Genomic DNA, 15,099 nt, shown 5'->3' on the forward strand with positions numbered 1-15,099 from the left:
TGATATCAAAACAGTTTCCAAAGCTGTTTTAATAAATTAATTTTTACTGTGCCATAATATCATATTGTAAAAATGTTTTGTTCGTTATGGTTGAGGTTGAACTCGGCGACACCCTGCACATTGCTGTCCATCAAATGCTTGCTGGGTTGGGACAAGACCCAGGGAAATGCATAAGGTAATCCAAAATATAACCATTTGACATAAAAAGTCAAAACAAAAAATGAAAAACACATCTAGGTAGCACATTGTTTATATTTCATAATAGACTAACGGTCATCAAAATCCTCTGTTCAGTCTGACCTGAACTCTGAATGTGAACCAGACTCACAGTGGACTCCGAGGCCGATGAGTGCAGCCAGTAGGAAAACACTCAGCAGCCCCAGACCGAGTAAAGCCGCTCCATGGGAACTCCTGCCTGAGCTGCTGGGACCTGAGCACAGAAAACACCAGGGAGTATGATAAATAAGAGAACAGTAATAATACATGACATTATATATCCACACACTCAGTCTGTCAGTCTGCCCATCTTTACCTGTCTGTTTTGTTGAAGTTCATGAGTCTCTGGACTTGGCAGGTTCAACATTGATGTAGATTTCCTCCATTTTTCATGAGCGTCCCAACTGTTTGTCAACTGTAACCTCTGCTGTCCAACATTAAATATTATAGTCTGCTATCAAATGTTGAAACTCTAGCTGGTTTCCACCACTTCCTCTGACTTGTAGCCTTTCAGGAAGTACATTTTCAGAGGTGCTGATGCTGTGACCATCTCAGCAACAACTTTGCTTCTGATGCTGTCACTGTAATACAAACCTTATAGTGTAAATAAGAGAACTTATAGAGAACGTATAGAGAACTTGAAACATTTGTCTGAAGAGTTAAGAGTCAACTTTCGATTTAGTCAATGTCAAATCTAATTGAAACAGCACTGTTCACTGCTTGTTAATGGTGGGTCATTTATTCAAAATGATTTCATGGTAAATTGTGCACACATACTTTCATAGTGTGTGAGTCTTATTCAGTGGATTGTGTTGAATGCAGAGATACTTTATTGATACCTGAAAGATCTCTTTTGGCAGATGAAATTACTCCAAATCCAAATGAGGAGGAAGACCAAAGAAAAAAAATCGGAGATGGTTTCTCGTAATTAGGACTTCCGTATCTCATAATGAAATACTAAGTCATAATTACAAAGTACTGCTTTTTTTCTGGGCTTAGAGAAAGCGAGGCAAAGCAAATGCTTTTTGAGTAAGATACAGAATAAGGATAGCGTGTGTGACTGACCTAGGTAGATGTAACGAATACTGTGCAGGATTTTTATGCCAACCTGTTTAGCAGGGGAGAGTCAAATGAGAGGGTTACAGAAGAGACTCTCAGCAAAATAGGTGCCACGATCACAAATTCCAAAAAATCAGTGTGCGATCAGGATATAGTGCTGTTGGACATAAAGAATGCAGTTGACCAGATGAAGACGAACAAAAGTCCTGGTTCGGATGGTCTTTCGAGCAACTTTTATAAAGTCTTTCTAGATCTGCTGGCACCTATTTTGCTGAATCTCTTCCGGGAGATGGAAAAGACGCAAAAAGTCCTGGAGTCAATGGCAATGGGCACAATCACACTGGTGTTTAAACAAAAAGGAAGCAAGGAGTGTTTAGAAAATCATAGGCCAAACAGTCTGCTAAACACAGACTATAAGATATTGCTGAAAATTTTTGCGAATAGAATTAAGAATGTGTTGGCCTCAATTATTGAGCCAACACAGACCTATAGTGTGCCGGAGAGGGAGGTAAGTGATTCTGTGAATACAATTAGGGACATAGTAGAGTGTATGAAGGGAGAGGATCAGGGAGGTATAGTGTTGAGTTTAGATTTTAATAAAGCATTCGATAGGTTAGAGCATAGGTTTTTGTTTAGTGTGTTAGAGAAGGTAGGTTTTGGAGATAGGATGATTTCATGGAATAGATTATTGTATAAAAATGCTAAGAGTAGAGTAAAGTGTAATGGTTTATTGACTGACCCTTTCGTTCTGGAGAGGTCAGTGAGACAGGGCTGTCCGCTGTCGTCTATTTTGTATACGATAGTGGATGAGCCACTAGCGCTATTATTGAAGAAAGATGAATTAATGAATAGAATAGAATTACCTGGAGGCTCGTATAGTGTTGTCCAGCAATTTGCTGACGATACGACAGTAACGGTAAGAGATATGGAGAGTATTAAGAGAGTTATAGAACTAGTAGAGTTATATGGCCGAGCCTCAGGTGCTACAATAAATATGAGTAAATCTGAGATTATGTTTATAAATACTAGTTTGCCAAAGGAGGGTGAGGTGCAGTTTAAGATAAAGGAGGATTATATAAAGATATTAGGTATATACGTATATAGGGATAGATAATATAAAAGCTAGAGACACTCTGTGTTCTGAAATGATTAGTAGGATACAGAAGTGTCTCAGATTTAAAACTAAAAGGTAAGGTTACAGTAGTGAATAGTCTGGTCCTCTCGATACTTAATTACACTCTGGCTTCGGTGGACCTTCCAACTTGGGCTAGTAACCAAATAAATAAAATGGTTACCAATTTTATTTGGGGTGCAAAGGTAGGTAAGGTAAGAAAAACTCTAATAGCTGAGTATGAGCAAGGTGGTTTGAAGTTAATAGATGCAGAGTGCAAGAAGAAAGTGTTAAGAATGAAGGTAGTATTAAAGTATTTATCTGACAAAACTTGTTATGGTTGGAAAGAATTGTTTAAATATTATTTGAATAGTGTAATGGGTTGTGGTGACTTTACATTACTGATGGAGTTGAAAAAAACCATGCTGGAAGTATTTCCGGACTTCTATAAAGAAGTGATGACAGCTCACGCTGAATATATGATTAATGTGGATTATGTATGTAAAAATGTAAATGAAATTAGAGAGATGCCTATTTTCATGAACAGGAAAATCAGGTATAAAGAACAGGTATTGAATAATAGGACATTTATTGAAGCAGGGGTAAGACATGGACTGATCTCTGGCAGGCAGAACCCCAGCGCATCAAGTTCCTGGTCCAGGCAGTATACGACGTCCTGCCAAGCCCATCGAACCTCTTCACCTGGGGCAAAGTGGAATCCCTGGACTGCCCTCAATGCTCAGGCAGGGGGACGTTGGAGCACATCCTGAGCAGCTGCCCAAAGGCTCTTGGGCAGGGGAGGTACACCTGGCGTCACGACCAGGTGCTAAAACCCATCGCAGAAGCCATCATCAAACATGCCCCACCACCCAGATGATCACCTTCGTGAAGGCTGGAGAGCAGCTGCCAAGAACCACAGAAGCCAAGAATCCATCAGGAATCCTGGCAACTGCGCAGGACTGGCAGCTTTCTGTGGACCTGGCGAAACAGCTGAAGTTCCCACATTGTCAAGACCACCCTGAGGCCAGACCTACTCCTAGTCTCAGAGGCGACCAAAAACATCGTCTTGTTGGAACTGACAGTGCCGTGGGAGGATCGTCTGGAGGAGGCCCACGAGAGGAAGAAATTGAAATACGAAGAACTGGTCATCGACTGTCGTAAGCAGGGCTGGAAGGCATTGTGTATGCCCATCGAGGTTGGCTGCAGAGGTTTTGTGGGACAATCACTCTACAGAGCCTTGAGTGCACTGGGCATCACCGGAATGAGGAGAAGAAGAGCCATCAAGAACATCACAGAGGCTGCAGAGAAAGCCTCAAGATGGCTCTGGATCAGGAGAGGAGATCCATGGGGAGTAGCGAATGCCACCTGAACACAAGCCGAGGTCTGATCAACCTTGGTTGGGTCGCCTGAGCGAGGGTGTCTGATGTTGAAAGACCCGAAACACCCAATGACCCCAGGTTACATCACTGATGATGTGTTCAGGAGCATCAATAGATGTATTTCACCAATCAGACAATTGAAGGATGTGATCCATGAGGTTGTGTCTGGGTTTTTGCCAGCTATTGCAATGTATGATACTGTGAGAACTATTAATGATGTCATGCCTAAAAGAACAATTATAAAATATAGCCGCAAGCAGCCATGAAAGGGGTTCAAGCCTTTTCTGAATGGTACTAACGTCGCGGAGGACACGGCCCAAATATATCCCTTGATATATCTGCCAAGTTTTGTGATCATGTGGAGTTACGGCCATTTGTTGCTTAGGCCACGCCCATTTTTGGAATTTGTGGCCCCCCTTCTGGTTGAATTGCACAAGTTTGGTACGCATGTTAGAAATTACATTCCAGACGAGGCTGAGAAGTTTGGGAACGATTATGCAAATGAGCTTTGATTTACCGGCTGTTAAATGGTTATTACACCATAGGCCTCGCCCACTTTCACCAATGATGACAAAAATTCTGATTTTGACTAGTACAGCCTCCCTGAACATGTGTACCAAATTTCACGCAATTCCGTCATCTGGATTAGGAGATAGTTTTTTGGCATTTGTGGCACCCCCTACTCTTGTAGCTTAAAACAGCTTTGCACACATGGTCAGTGATGATATCTGAACAAGTTCACCAAGTTTCATGATGATTGGGTGGGCAATCGGTCATGAAATTATAACAATTTAGCTGACAGGCCACGCCCTCTCACAAATTAAAAAATTAATATCTTCAAAACGACAGTAGATATCAACAACCTTTTAACAACTTTTAATGTGTAGCATCAAATGGACAGAACGATCAATAGAGACTGTGACATCTGCAAACAGGAGCCTGAGGATTTAAGGCACCTGTTTTTAGACTGGTTTGTATGGGTTTTTTGCTAAATTGAAGACTTGTTTAAGTGTTTAGGGTTTGTATTAAATGTAAATGATTCGTGGAGTGAAATGACATTGTTTGGTGTATGTAAAAAGAATGTTATAAAAAATGTAAATTTGTGTAATTATGTGTTCAGCCATGCAAGGTGGCTGAACGTACACTGAGTGGAAACAGAAAGTTTGTGTGGAATTGGTAATGTTGGATACTATGGATCTTTTGTGTGTTGTTTTTCTGGTGTACATTGAGTTCTCTTATAGTAATGTGGAGCCATTGTCATAGCTGGGGCAGTGATATGGTTTCTCTGTGTGTGCTGTATGTATGAATGGATGTCTGTGTTTGTTTTGTTTCCTTGAGTTGCTTTATTTTTGTCATGCATGAGTGACGTTTTATCTTATGTTGCAGTTTGAGTTTGTGTTTTATTTTGATTTTGGTTGATTTTATGTTTGTATTTTCATTTGTGTTACATTTTGTACTAAGTTAAGTTAAAATGTCTTCTGTGCATGTTGTAAATATGAATGTATGTTAAAATAAGTATTTTTGATAATAAAAGAAGAAAAAAACGCACCCAATCTCGGAAGCTAAGCAGGGTCGGGCCTGGTTAGTACTTGGATGGGAGACTGCCTGGGAATACCAGGTGCTGTAAGCTTTTTCATCTTTCTAGGCAACAGAGGGCGCTACTCCCTCTCCAGGGGTCTTGAACAACAGTGCTGGCCAGCGGCAGAGAACTGTTGCGGGCTTTCTCCCGGTGAGCACAACGGCTGAGGGGGTTAATGATAATAAAGGGCAGAGAAATAGGCCCATTTGGTGGACGGTTTTGAAAGGGCCCTGCAGCAGGCACAGGCTAAGCTGTGTATAAAAGGCCTTCCTGCTGCTTATTGCCATACCACTCTGAACGCGCAGGAGGATTTTTATGAGCATTGTCCTGCACCAGATACACAAAGATTTGTACAGCAGAGATTGTGCGTGTGGGACGGAGGCCGAAGACTTGGAGCACCTGTTCCTCATGTGTGCGTCGCTGGCGAGCCTCAGAGAGAGGGTCAAGGCCCTCTTAATGAGGCACTGTGGACTAGACGGACTGAGTGGGACTGGACTTTTCTCTTTGGGCTCCCACAAAAGGGTCAGAAGACAAACAATTTAGATTAATACTGTGTTGGCTTTCGCCAGGCATGCAGCTTGGCTAAGGAGGAACAGAAAGAATATGAACAGAAAGACATTCATGTTGAAAGATTGTTTGAAAATATGTTGAAGGCTCACCTGAGGCTGCTGCATGAGGCTGACAGACGGGTTCAATGGGCGTTTTATGCCGCGAACTACCTTGCTGCGTGAAATGGAGGAGAAGGAGCTAGCCTTTGAATTTTAAAATACAAATGAGAATGTAGAGCTGTTGGTAGGATGTGGTTTGGTTTAGTGGTTGGATTGGGTTTATTATTGTTTATTTTTTGTTGAGCACTTTTAAAGTTTTGGGGATTTATGTATTATTTAATTAGTTTCATTAGTTTAAGTAGTTTTTTTCTGGAATATTTTTGTCTGGGTGTTTTTAGTCTAATTTGCATATTATATTATGGTCGTTTTTTGGGGGGTTGATTTTGGTCTTGTTTCTTTTTTTTTTAATTTCAAGTATACAGTGGTTTGGTTTCTCTGTTTATTTACTTTCGCACATACAGTAGTTTGGTTTCTCTTTGGTTTGTCTTTGATGCTATTGCTTTAAGTTATTTTGGTTTCTATGCATTTGTGTGGTTTATTATATGTTTGTGTGTGTATATATGTTTATTATTGTATATACTGTTGATGTGGAAATTCTGCAATAAAGGAGAGCAACAACAAACTTGTCTTTCTGGCTTTTATTTTAGCATTTGCAAATGGGCTCAAGCATACAGAGAGCGATCTCGTCTGGTCTCGGAAGCTAAGCAGGGTTGGGCCTGGTTAGTACTTGGATGGGAGACCGCCTGGGAAATCCTTATCTGAAGTTTATCATTCAGTATCTTTAATCGATTTATTTTTCTCAAAACTCATTATGCACCAATGCTAAGCCACTTTCTCACAGATCCATCGCAGAGATGAAGCACAAGATATGTCATTCCAGTTCTCTGTAGTCTTGCCAGTGATGATATGAGCGCAGTCTTCTTCCCCAAACTGTGGATATCCTCCACCGTTATCAGGCTGCGCTGCCCTCCAGTACCTAGCAGGTCAACGAACAATACAATCATGACAATTTTAATCTCCAACATGAATCAAGACCTTCAATGGCTCTTAATTTACTTGCATTTCATTCTAGTCAGTATCTCTTCTTCATGGTACACTGGACCAATGCACTACTGGTCCATCGCTTTCTAGATGTTTCTATGTTTCTGCACAAATATCACAGAAACAAATTCCGGTACCTTGCACATGGCAGTTGGCAGATTGGAGTTTTAGTTCTACAAACAATTCTTGGAGGCAGAAATAATCTAGTTGGTTGGGTTAAACCTCAATGTACAGAATTATCTGGGTTAGCTAGTTAGCTAGCTGCTGACCTTCCAACATCATGAATACCATGGTAATGAATTAATGAAAAAAAAGCAAGTCTAACATTGCAAATCATATTTTTTTTCATTTTGAGAAGTTTCTTTTTTTTCCATTCAAGTTTGCCAGTTAGCTAACTCAAACATAACATCTAACATCAAAAAACTGGCCCATTGAGATTTAACTTTAACCAATGAGATTATTTCTGCCTCCAGAGCAGCTCTGCCTCTGATGGTACATTCAGACTACAGGCTACAAATAATAGGCTAATAGGAAGTAATTCATTTTAAATGGAAGCCTGCGATACACAAAGCTACAAACGCTAGAGCAGGGGTATTCAACTAAAATTCAAGGAGGTCCAGTCACTAAAATTTCTTCCCTTCAAAGGTCTGAAGTATCATAATGTCTAACTTGTGCTGTGATTCGGAGGCCTATATGTAGTTGTTGTATGACTTTCTATCAAATAAAATAAACAATGTACATTTCAATATCATTTCAACAACATTTATTGATCAATTACCATACTATGTATCATTTTTAATCATGTGTGATGTGCCAGTAAATTTACATTCTGTATGCAATGTTTTTGGAAGCTTAGGGACATATAACATTTGGCTTTTTTCCTCTGTAAGTATGTTTTGAGTTTTGCCTAAATGTTTATAATTTGAGATTAGAGTAGTTAATCACATGAGGTCTTTTACCCAACTCATGTCCAGTGTGAGGGGGGATGTTTGGTCTTATGTGGGCTACGTGACTTAGGACCTTTGTCCGGAAAAGTATAAATTCTTGGTAATTTATGGTCAGTTCGTTTGGGACTGGGCAGAACTCCTAGGGCATGTAGTGTAGTTGATTTTGTGTTGTTGATTTCATAATCAAAAAGGGGGGAACTGTGGAAGAAAATTCAACATATGCATTAACAGCTGAACTGGGGTCACCTCAGGGAATGTAAGGTTTAATGATGTATGGTCACCTCACTGTAACCTTTGTGCCATAACCTACTATGTCAGAGGTCTTGTTGTCAGAATGGATCCTGGAAGTCTTCAAGATGTCCATGGAAGCTCTAACTTAAGACATAACATGTCTTGCTTATACTCTACCTTGGTGACCTGTTCTAATGTCAGCACATTCTGTACGTCCTTGGAAGATACATAAAGGACTGGTTCAATATCTTTCTCTTGGAAGAAGTGTATGTAGCCTCCTGCTGTGCGCATCTCTTCCTCTTGCAAGACTCTCCTTTCAATAAATATATATTCAAGTAAGACGAACCTCTGACTCCAGAGCATTTCTTCAACACTGAAGTTCAGCTGGCTTCAACTTTTTTCCACACTCTGATGACGCGGTGAAGCGCAAACCAACCAGAGCAGAGGGAAGGTAGGGTACTTTATTATTGTTTACCTGAATTATTTCTTATAACCAAGAATAAGTATTTTCCAAATAAAAATAAAATGAAACAAAAACAAAGTAACTACTAGTAATATACAGAAAAAGTGGATATACTGTATATTTAACCAAGGCTAAACATATTTCTGTCTTACCTTAGAGTCAATGGAGTTTCATCAATCCATTTCCAGGTCCCCTCCATGTCTGTCACTCAAACCAATCCAAGCTGAAGCTGCTCCATTAGTGAGTGTAGAAAGGAATGTCTGTTTCAAACAAACAAAAAGCCATGGTATTTATATTATAGTGTTAACCACTTGAATATGAGCAATTAATGAGGAGTAATTCAGTAATCTCAACAAAATATGAGAGGACTCCAAGGCAAAATTATAATTCAAAAATATTTTTTTTATGGAAAATAGATCAGAAAATAAGGAAAGTCATTGAATCATGCAGAAAATAATATAATCCCTGCATCTAGATCTAGATTTCACAGAATTTTTATCCTGTTGTTAGCAAGTCTGACTTCCAGCATTACTTCCCCAATGAAGAGGAACCAAATAAAAATGAGAAATTTAAATAAAAAATATAAATTTAGCATACACTGTGTTGAATGATCTTCCAAAATCTTAGCTCCTTAGCAACTAAAATGTGATGTAATTCACCATATTTGATCAATATTAATTTTGCACCTTTGTTTTACCCACATGCAGTTGAATGTAATTTTTATGATAGCTTGTGTGTATATATATATATATGCTGTGTCACAAATTTGGTGACGATTGGACAAAATTTGTAGGAGTAGCAGCGAAAAAACGGTTTTGGACAAAATTCAAAATGGCGGAAAATCTAGTTAGGCGGAAATGGGCAGGGCCTGTATGGATGGATGCAGAATGAACCATGGAATCCAGGGAAAGTGGGATTTTGATTGTGGCCCATACGGTTCAGAAGTTATAGGCCAAAACATAAAGTTGCTTGTTATAGCGCCACCATGAGGCCAATTGACTTGGGTTTAGTTGCCTGAGTAGCGGCTGAGACTTTGGACCTATCTGACAAGTTTGGTTGCTGTAGCTCTTACGGTTTCTGAGATCCAGATACTTTTCTGGCAGAAGAAGAAGAAGAAGAAGAAGAAGAAGCGGAATAATAATCCGAACAAAAACAATAGGGTTCCCAGCACTATGTGCTTGGACCCCTAATGACACATTACACAAAGTTTAATGCCTGACACCAATGCAAATCTGTCAAGCATAATGAATTGCATTCACAAAAATTCATGTTTATTATTTTTGGTTTACATACAAGATAATTCAACACATTTATCACATCTTCCACAAATTGAATACAACATATTTTGTTAACAATGCTACTAATCACCAAAGTAAAATGTTGAACAGTAAAAGTAAAAAACATCCAGATTACAAAAGCATGACTATTTTGCCAACCAAGGACTTCATTTACCCACTGGCCTCTTAAGTGGCACAGTTTACTTTCCGATGAATCATTTTGTACGGTTACATTTTTCAATGGTATCACATTTTTGGAACAAAACTCTTCAACTGCACTGATGGAATAGTTAGTATTAGTAACTATTATCACCATTTTTACTTTAAATGATCACGAAAGCTTTAGTTAGACACTCCAATGAAACTTTTGTATAAATCTGTTTTCTTTTCCAGGACATTGGGTTTGGTGTAATCTGTGGTCTTCTTAGTGTTTGGCACATGGGTGAATGTTTGAGAGCCTATTGTGGGCTCAAAAGAGGCTCAAAAGATGGACTAGGGGCCCTCGCTCTCGTTGGGGCCTGTGCTGCCCTCCGTACTACAGATGGGTTTATGAAGATCTTCTGTCCGAGGAGGTGAGCAACCATTTGAAGAATGAGCTCACAAAAATAGCAAAAAAAAGAGCAGAAGCAATCTGTCAGCCCCACCTTCGAGCCATCAAGGATCATGAATGAAGAGGAGCAGATCGCAGCGACAATGTTAATGAGACAGTTTTGGATGGCTGGCAGAAAATTTCAGACTCGGATTTCTACTTGTTCGATGAGTATGAGAATCAAAACAACATCCTCTATAAGGGACTCGTACAAAGAGAAAAAGAGGTTGCTTTTGGACAGCGTTTGGTGGAAAAAGTTGAAAACTGGTGAGGCATTGATGATCCCTCTCTCTCTCACACACAAACAAATGCACACAAATTCCTTTCAAAAGCATAGCCTACAAGCTGAAAATCTATTTATGCACCGTTATGCATCATTTACTCATTATGCATCAATGCTAAGCCACTTTCTCACAGATCCATTGCAGAGAAGTAGCACAATTTCGGTCATTCCAGTTCCCTTCAGTCTTGCCAGTGATGATATGGGCGCAGTCTTCTTCCCCCAACTGTGGATCTCCATTACCGTTATTAGGCTGTGCTGCCCTCCAGTACCTAGCAGGTCAATGAACAAGAGAATCATGACACTTTTAATCTCCAACATGAATCAAGGCCTTCAATGGCTCTTAAGAAGCCTAATGCTAAAAGTTTGACAGGCAAAATGAGACAACACATCTCTGTAGCATAATAACTAAACGCTGCCTCGAGGGTTCGTATGGTAAGAGCAAGTCAGAGATGTATTTTAGTTCTAAAGCATTGAGCGATTTGTAGATGACCAACAGTATGACTGAAGTCCAGTGAAATGAAGCCTAGCACTCTGCTACTAACTGAAACAAGCACAGATCCTGTACAGACCCATGGTGCGTGTGTTCAATTCAATGCATTGAAGCACTGCTACACGGTTAAAACTTAAATACCACAAGATAATAACGTTACCTACCGTTAAAGTTTGCAGGGCAGCAGAAGACGTGTTACTGTTTACAAATCCCGTTACTAACACAGGAGAGTTGGGAGCAAATTGTGGAATGTTAAGTTTCACTTTTGTTTTCACCAGCAGACTGTGGATTGAGTACAATGCTGCTGGTCTGCTGTCTGTACATGACAAACATGACGTGATGTGACATCAGCTGCATTAGAGATTGATTTAGATGAATTTCTATGCACTGACCAACTTTTGATTTTGTGTCTCTGTATGGGAAACACTGCATCTCACAGTCAAATACGCCCGCTAGAGGCCATCTGACGAAGCGCATTATATGAGGAAGCGACAGATGACTGACTGACTGACTGACTGACTGCCTTACCGACCTGAATTTGCCTCATGATGCCTTCGGCTGTGCTGTGGGAAAATTGCAATCTAGCCATACTAAGTTATCTAGGTTACCTAGTTAGCCAAGCTGACGCTCCAAGTTCAAACTAGCCATACTAGCCTATAGGCAACCTAGTTAGCTAGCTGCTGACCTTCCAACATCGTGAATGCTACAGTCATGAATGAATTAAAAAAAAAAAAAAATTGTATTTATATCTTGACTAGAGTCTAATCTTTACCATTCAAGTTTGTCAGTTATCTAACTTGCGCTCTGAAAAATTGTGGTTCTTTAGCTCCGCCCACTGAGGTTTAACTCAACCAATCAGATTATGTCCACCTCCAGAGCAGCTCTGCCTCTGAGAAATGTTTTTGGCAAGTGAACTGATTCTTATTATCGAGGTACACCCCAAAACAAAGTAATTACTAGTAATATACAGCAAAAGTGGATATATGTGCAACCAAGGCTAAACATTATTCTCTCGTACCTTAGAGTCAATGGATTTTCATCAATCCATTTCCATGTCCCCTCCATGTCTCTGTCACTCAAACCAATCCAAGCTGAAGTTTCTTCCTTAGTGAGTGTAGAGAGGAATGTCTGTTTGATAAAAAATAACAGAGAGCAATGGGATTTTTTTTTTTTTAGGTATGTGTAAAGACAGTTTATTTTATTGCAAAGTTGTTGTTGAATTTTTATTGCAATAAAAATGCTTTCTAATTTTAACATGAGTTGACCTTCATTGGTCCATCCAAAAAATACTAAACTTAAGATGATTCGTGCTCCATGCAAATTTATATTTTAGCTCTTTTTCTCAAGGCCATATAATATTCCAGAAGATGTCTTTTTCTAACTGTAGATTTTTGACAAATGGAAAAAATGGATTATGTTGTTTTTTCTATAAAGCTGGGGGGAATAAATAGTGGTGTACATGGGGTATTTAAGAGGGTGTGAAAGTTAGTGCCCACTTGAAAGCACGCAGACTGGTGCAAACACATCCCTGCACTCATAGATTCCCAGATGCACACACACACACACACACACACACACACACACACACACTGTAACAGTCGCAAATATGCCTACTATGCTTTTGGAACATCGTTTGGTTGCAGTAACAGATTAAGTCACTGGGTGGCGCTCCTTGTTTTTACTGAGACTGAGTTACAGCAACAGGTTGAGTACTACTCCCAGTCTGTCTCCCGATGAGTAGCTTGTGTCTTCAGTAACGATTTGGTACGTGTTAAACTATATCAATCTACATGTATGTTGAGAGATTATAGTGCCGTAGAGACCAGGCATTGTATGGTTGACAAGTATAGGTGAATAAAGTGGTACATGTGTGAAATCCCAATACTGACGTCGTCTGGCTCTGTCATGCTATCTTTGAGCAACCTAAAGCTAATGTAAGCTACGACACGACCAAGCACCTTACAACACACTGTACCTGTTCTTCAGCACTGTCTATGACCACCAGATCTGCTCCTCTGTCTCTGCAGTCCTGTCTGCTCTTTTCCCAGGTCTTAGTCTCAGTAGAGAGGAGATAACACACACAACTAAACATCCTCCATCCTGCAGGACACGTTTTCTCTGTGAGATATGAAACATAAAAGATCAGACGAGAATCAAGTCTGTCTATTGGTAAAGTTTTGCTGTTCAAAAACACACATGTACTGTACAGCAGCATTTCTCAACCTTTTCAGTGAATGACCGACCCTCAAATCCGCCCTGAAGACCCCCTTTTTTTGCAGGTGTAAACTTACAGGATAGAGAGAGCCTTGATACCAAATTATGATTTCTGTTGGCTAACGTTAGATAGTTAACAGACTTTCATTCTACCTGCTCAAACATTTCAAGAGCGGTCTATGAAGAGCATCTCCAACCATGGTTGGTATTGTGTAACCTGACTCCATGGTTCAGATGGATAAAATAACTATTTATTACTGGAAAAAAGTCCTGGATTCCAGCTTTAAAATTCTTATTTATATTAATAAATAATTATTATAACATTAAATGCTGACTGAAACTCTAACTGTAAAATAGATGCTAAAAAGATTTTATTATTGGAATTTCTTGATGAAAGAGTGCCTTATGGACGGGTAAGTTTAAGGCTAAATACATTAATAGTGGAAGGTTGCCGGTAAATTTACTTTGAGTACACAAATCGTTTGACTGTACATAGTTTGCAAAACTGAGAGTATGGATTTCCACATCAATGTTTTTTCCTACATGACCCTGTGGTGGGTCCTGACCTGCAGGTTGAGCAACACAGCGGTGCAGCATCCACACATGCAAGTACTCACTCTTTCTGGACAAACTCTGAAGCCTGTCTCGCTCTTTAGTCATTGCAGTGAGGCTGGTGTTCAGCAGGTCTCTCTCCTCAGCCAGGGAGGAGAGCTTATCATTACTGGCCTGGAGAACCAGTCTCTCCTCAGTCAGGTTGGCTTGGATAACGGAGAGATCTACAGCAAAACCACGCACCACATCCTGGTCTGAAATAGATCAAGAGACATACTGAAACATTGATTTGGTCTAATAACTAATGCATTTACAACATACAGCAGCAGTTACAGTATTAACAAGTCTGTGGTCAAACTAAGTGTATCATCTGTCTCATGTGACACTGCAGAGGTGGATTACAGTATCTGTCCTCCTATGTTATCAATGCAGCAACATGGAGCATCACTGGAATTCAACCAATTCAGCTGTGAAACAGTGAAAACGCATAGCAAATCCAATCATTCTTGATAATAATCTTAATAATGCTCCTGCTGAAAAATAAGAGTCTTGTCTTTTCCCAGCAAACAGTTTGATATTGAACAGAAGCAGATACGATGGTGTGTGCCAGCGCTGAAAACCATGTAAATACAGTGGCAAAATTTTAAAAAGTTGAAAAGTTGAAACATATCATCCATAGCTACTACCCACAGTTTCCAAAGCTGTTTTAATAAATTAATTTTTACTGTGCCATAATATCATATTTTAAAAATGTTTTGTTCGTTATGGTTGAGGTTGAACTCGGCCACACCCTGCACATTGCTGTCCATCAAATGCTTGCTGGGTTGGGACAAGACCCAGGGAAATGCATAAGGTAATCCAAAATATAACCATTTGACATAAAAAGTCAAAACAAAAAATGAAAAACACATCTAGGTAACACCTTGTTTATATTTCATAATTGACTAACGGTCATCAAAATCCTCTGTTCAGTCTGACCTGAACTCTGAATGTGAACCAGACTCACAGTGGACTCCGAGGCCGATGAGCACAGCCAGTAGGAAAACACTCAGCAGCCCCA

At 39.8% G+C, this 15,099-nt stretch overlaps 1 long non-coding RNA gene across 1 annotated transcript; it reads right to left on the minus strand.

Annotated features, from left to right (window-relative positions):
- Window positions 1–9,919: 9,919 nt before the first annotated feature.
- LOC139650029 (uncharacterized) lies at window positions 9,920–14,244 on the minus strand. The gene is made up of 4 exons (XR_011695633.1): window positions 14,105–14,244; window positions 13,249–13,391; window positions 12,292–12,401; window positions 9,920–11,052 (listed from the first exon to the last, which is right to left on the minus strand). It is a non-coding gene; the product is annotated as an uncharacterized lncRNA (long non-coding RNA).
- Between the last annotated feature and the right edge of the window lie 855 nt (window positions 14,245–15,099).

This window comes from Centroberyx affinis, unplaced genomic scaffold (genome assembly GCF_046629955.1).
Source record: "Centroberyx affinis isolate AG114_WGS23_722 - 3 ecotype Tasmania unplaced genomic scaffold, CSIRO-AGI_Caff_v1 ptg001429l_1, whole genome shotgun sequence".
NCBI lineage: Eukaryota > Metazoa > Chordata > Actinopteri > Beryciformes > Berycidae > Centroberyx > Centroberyx affinis.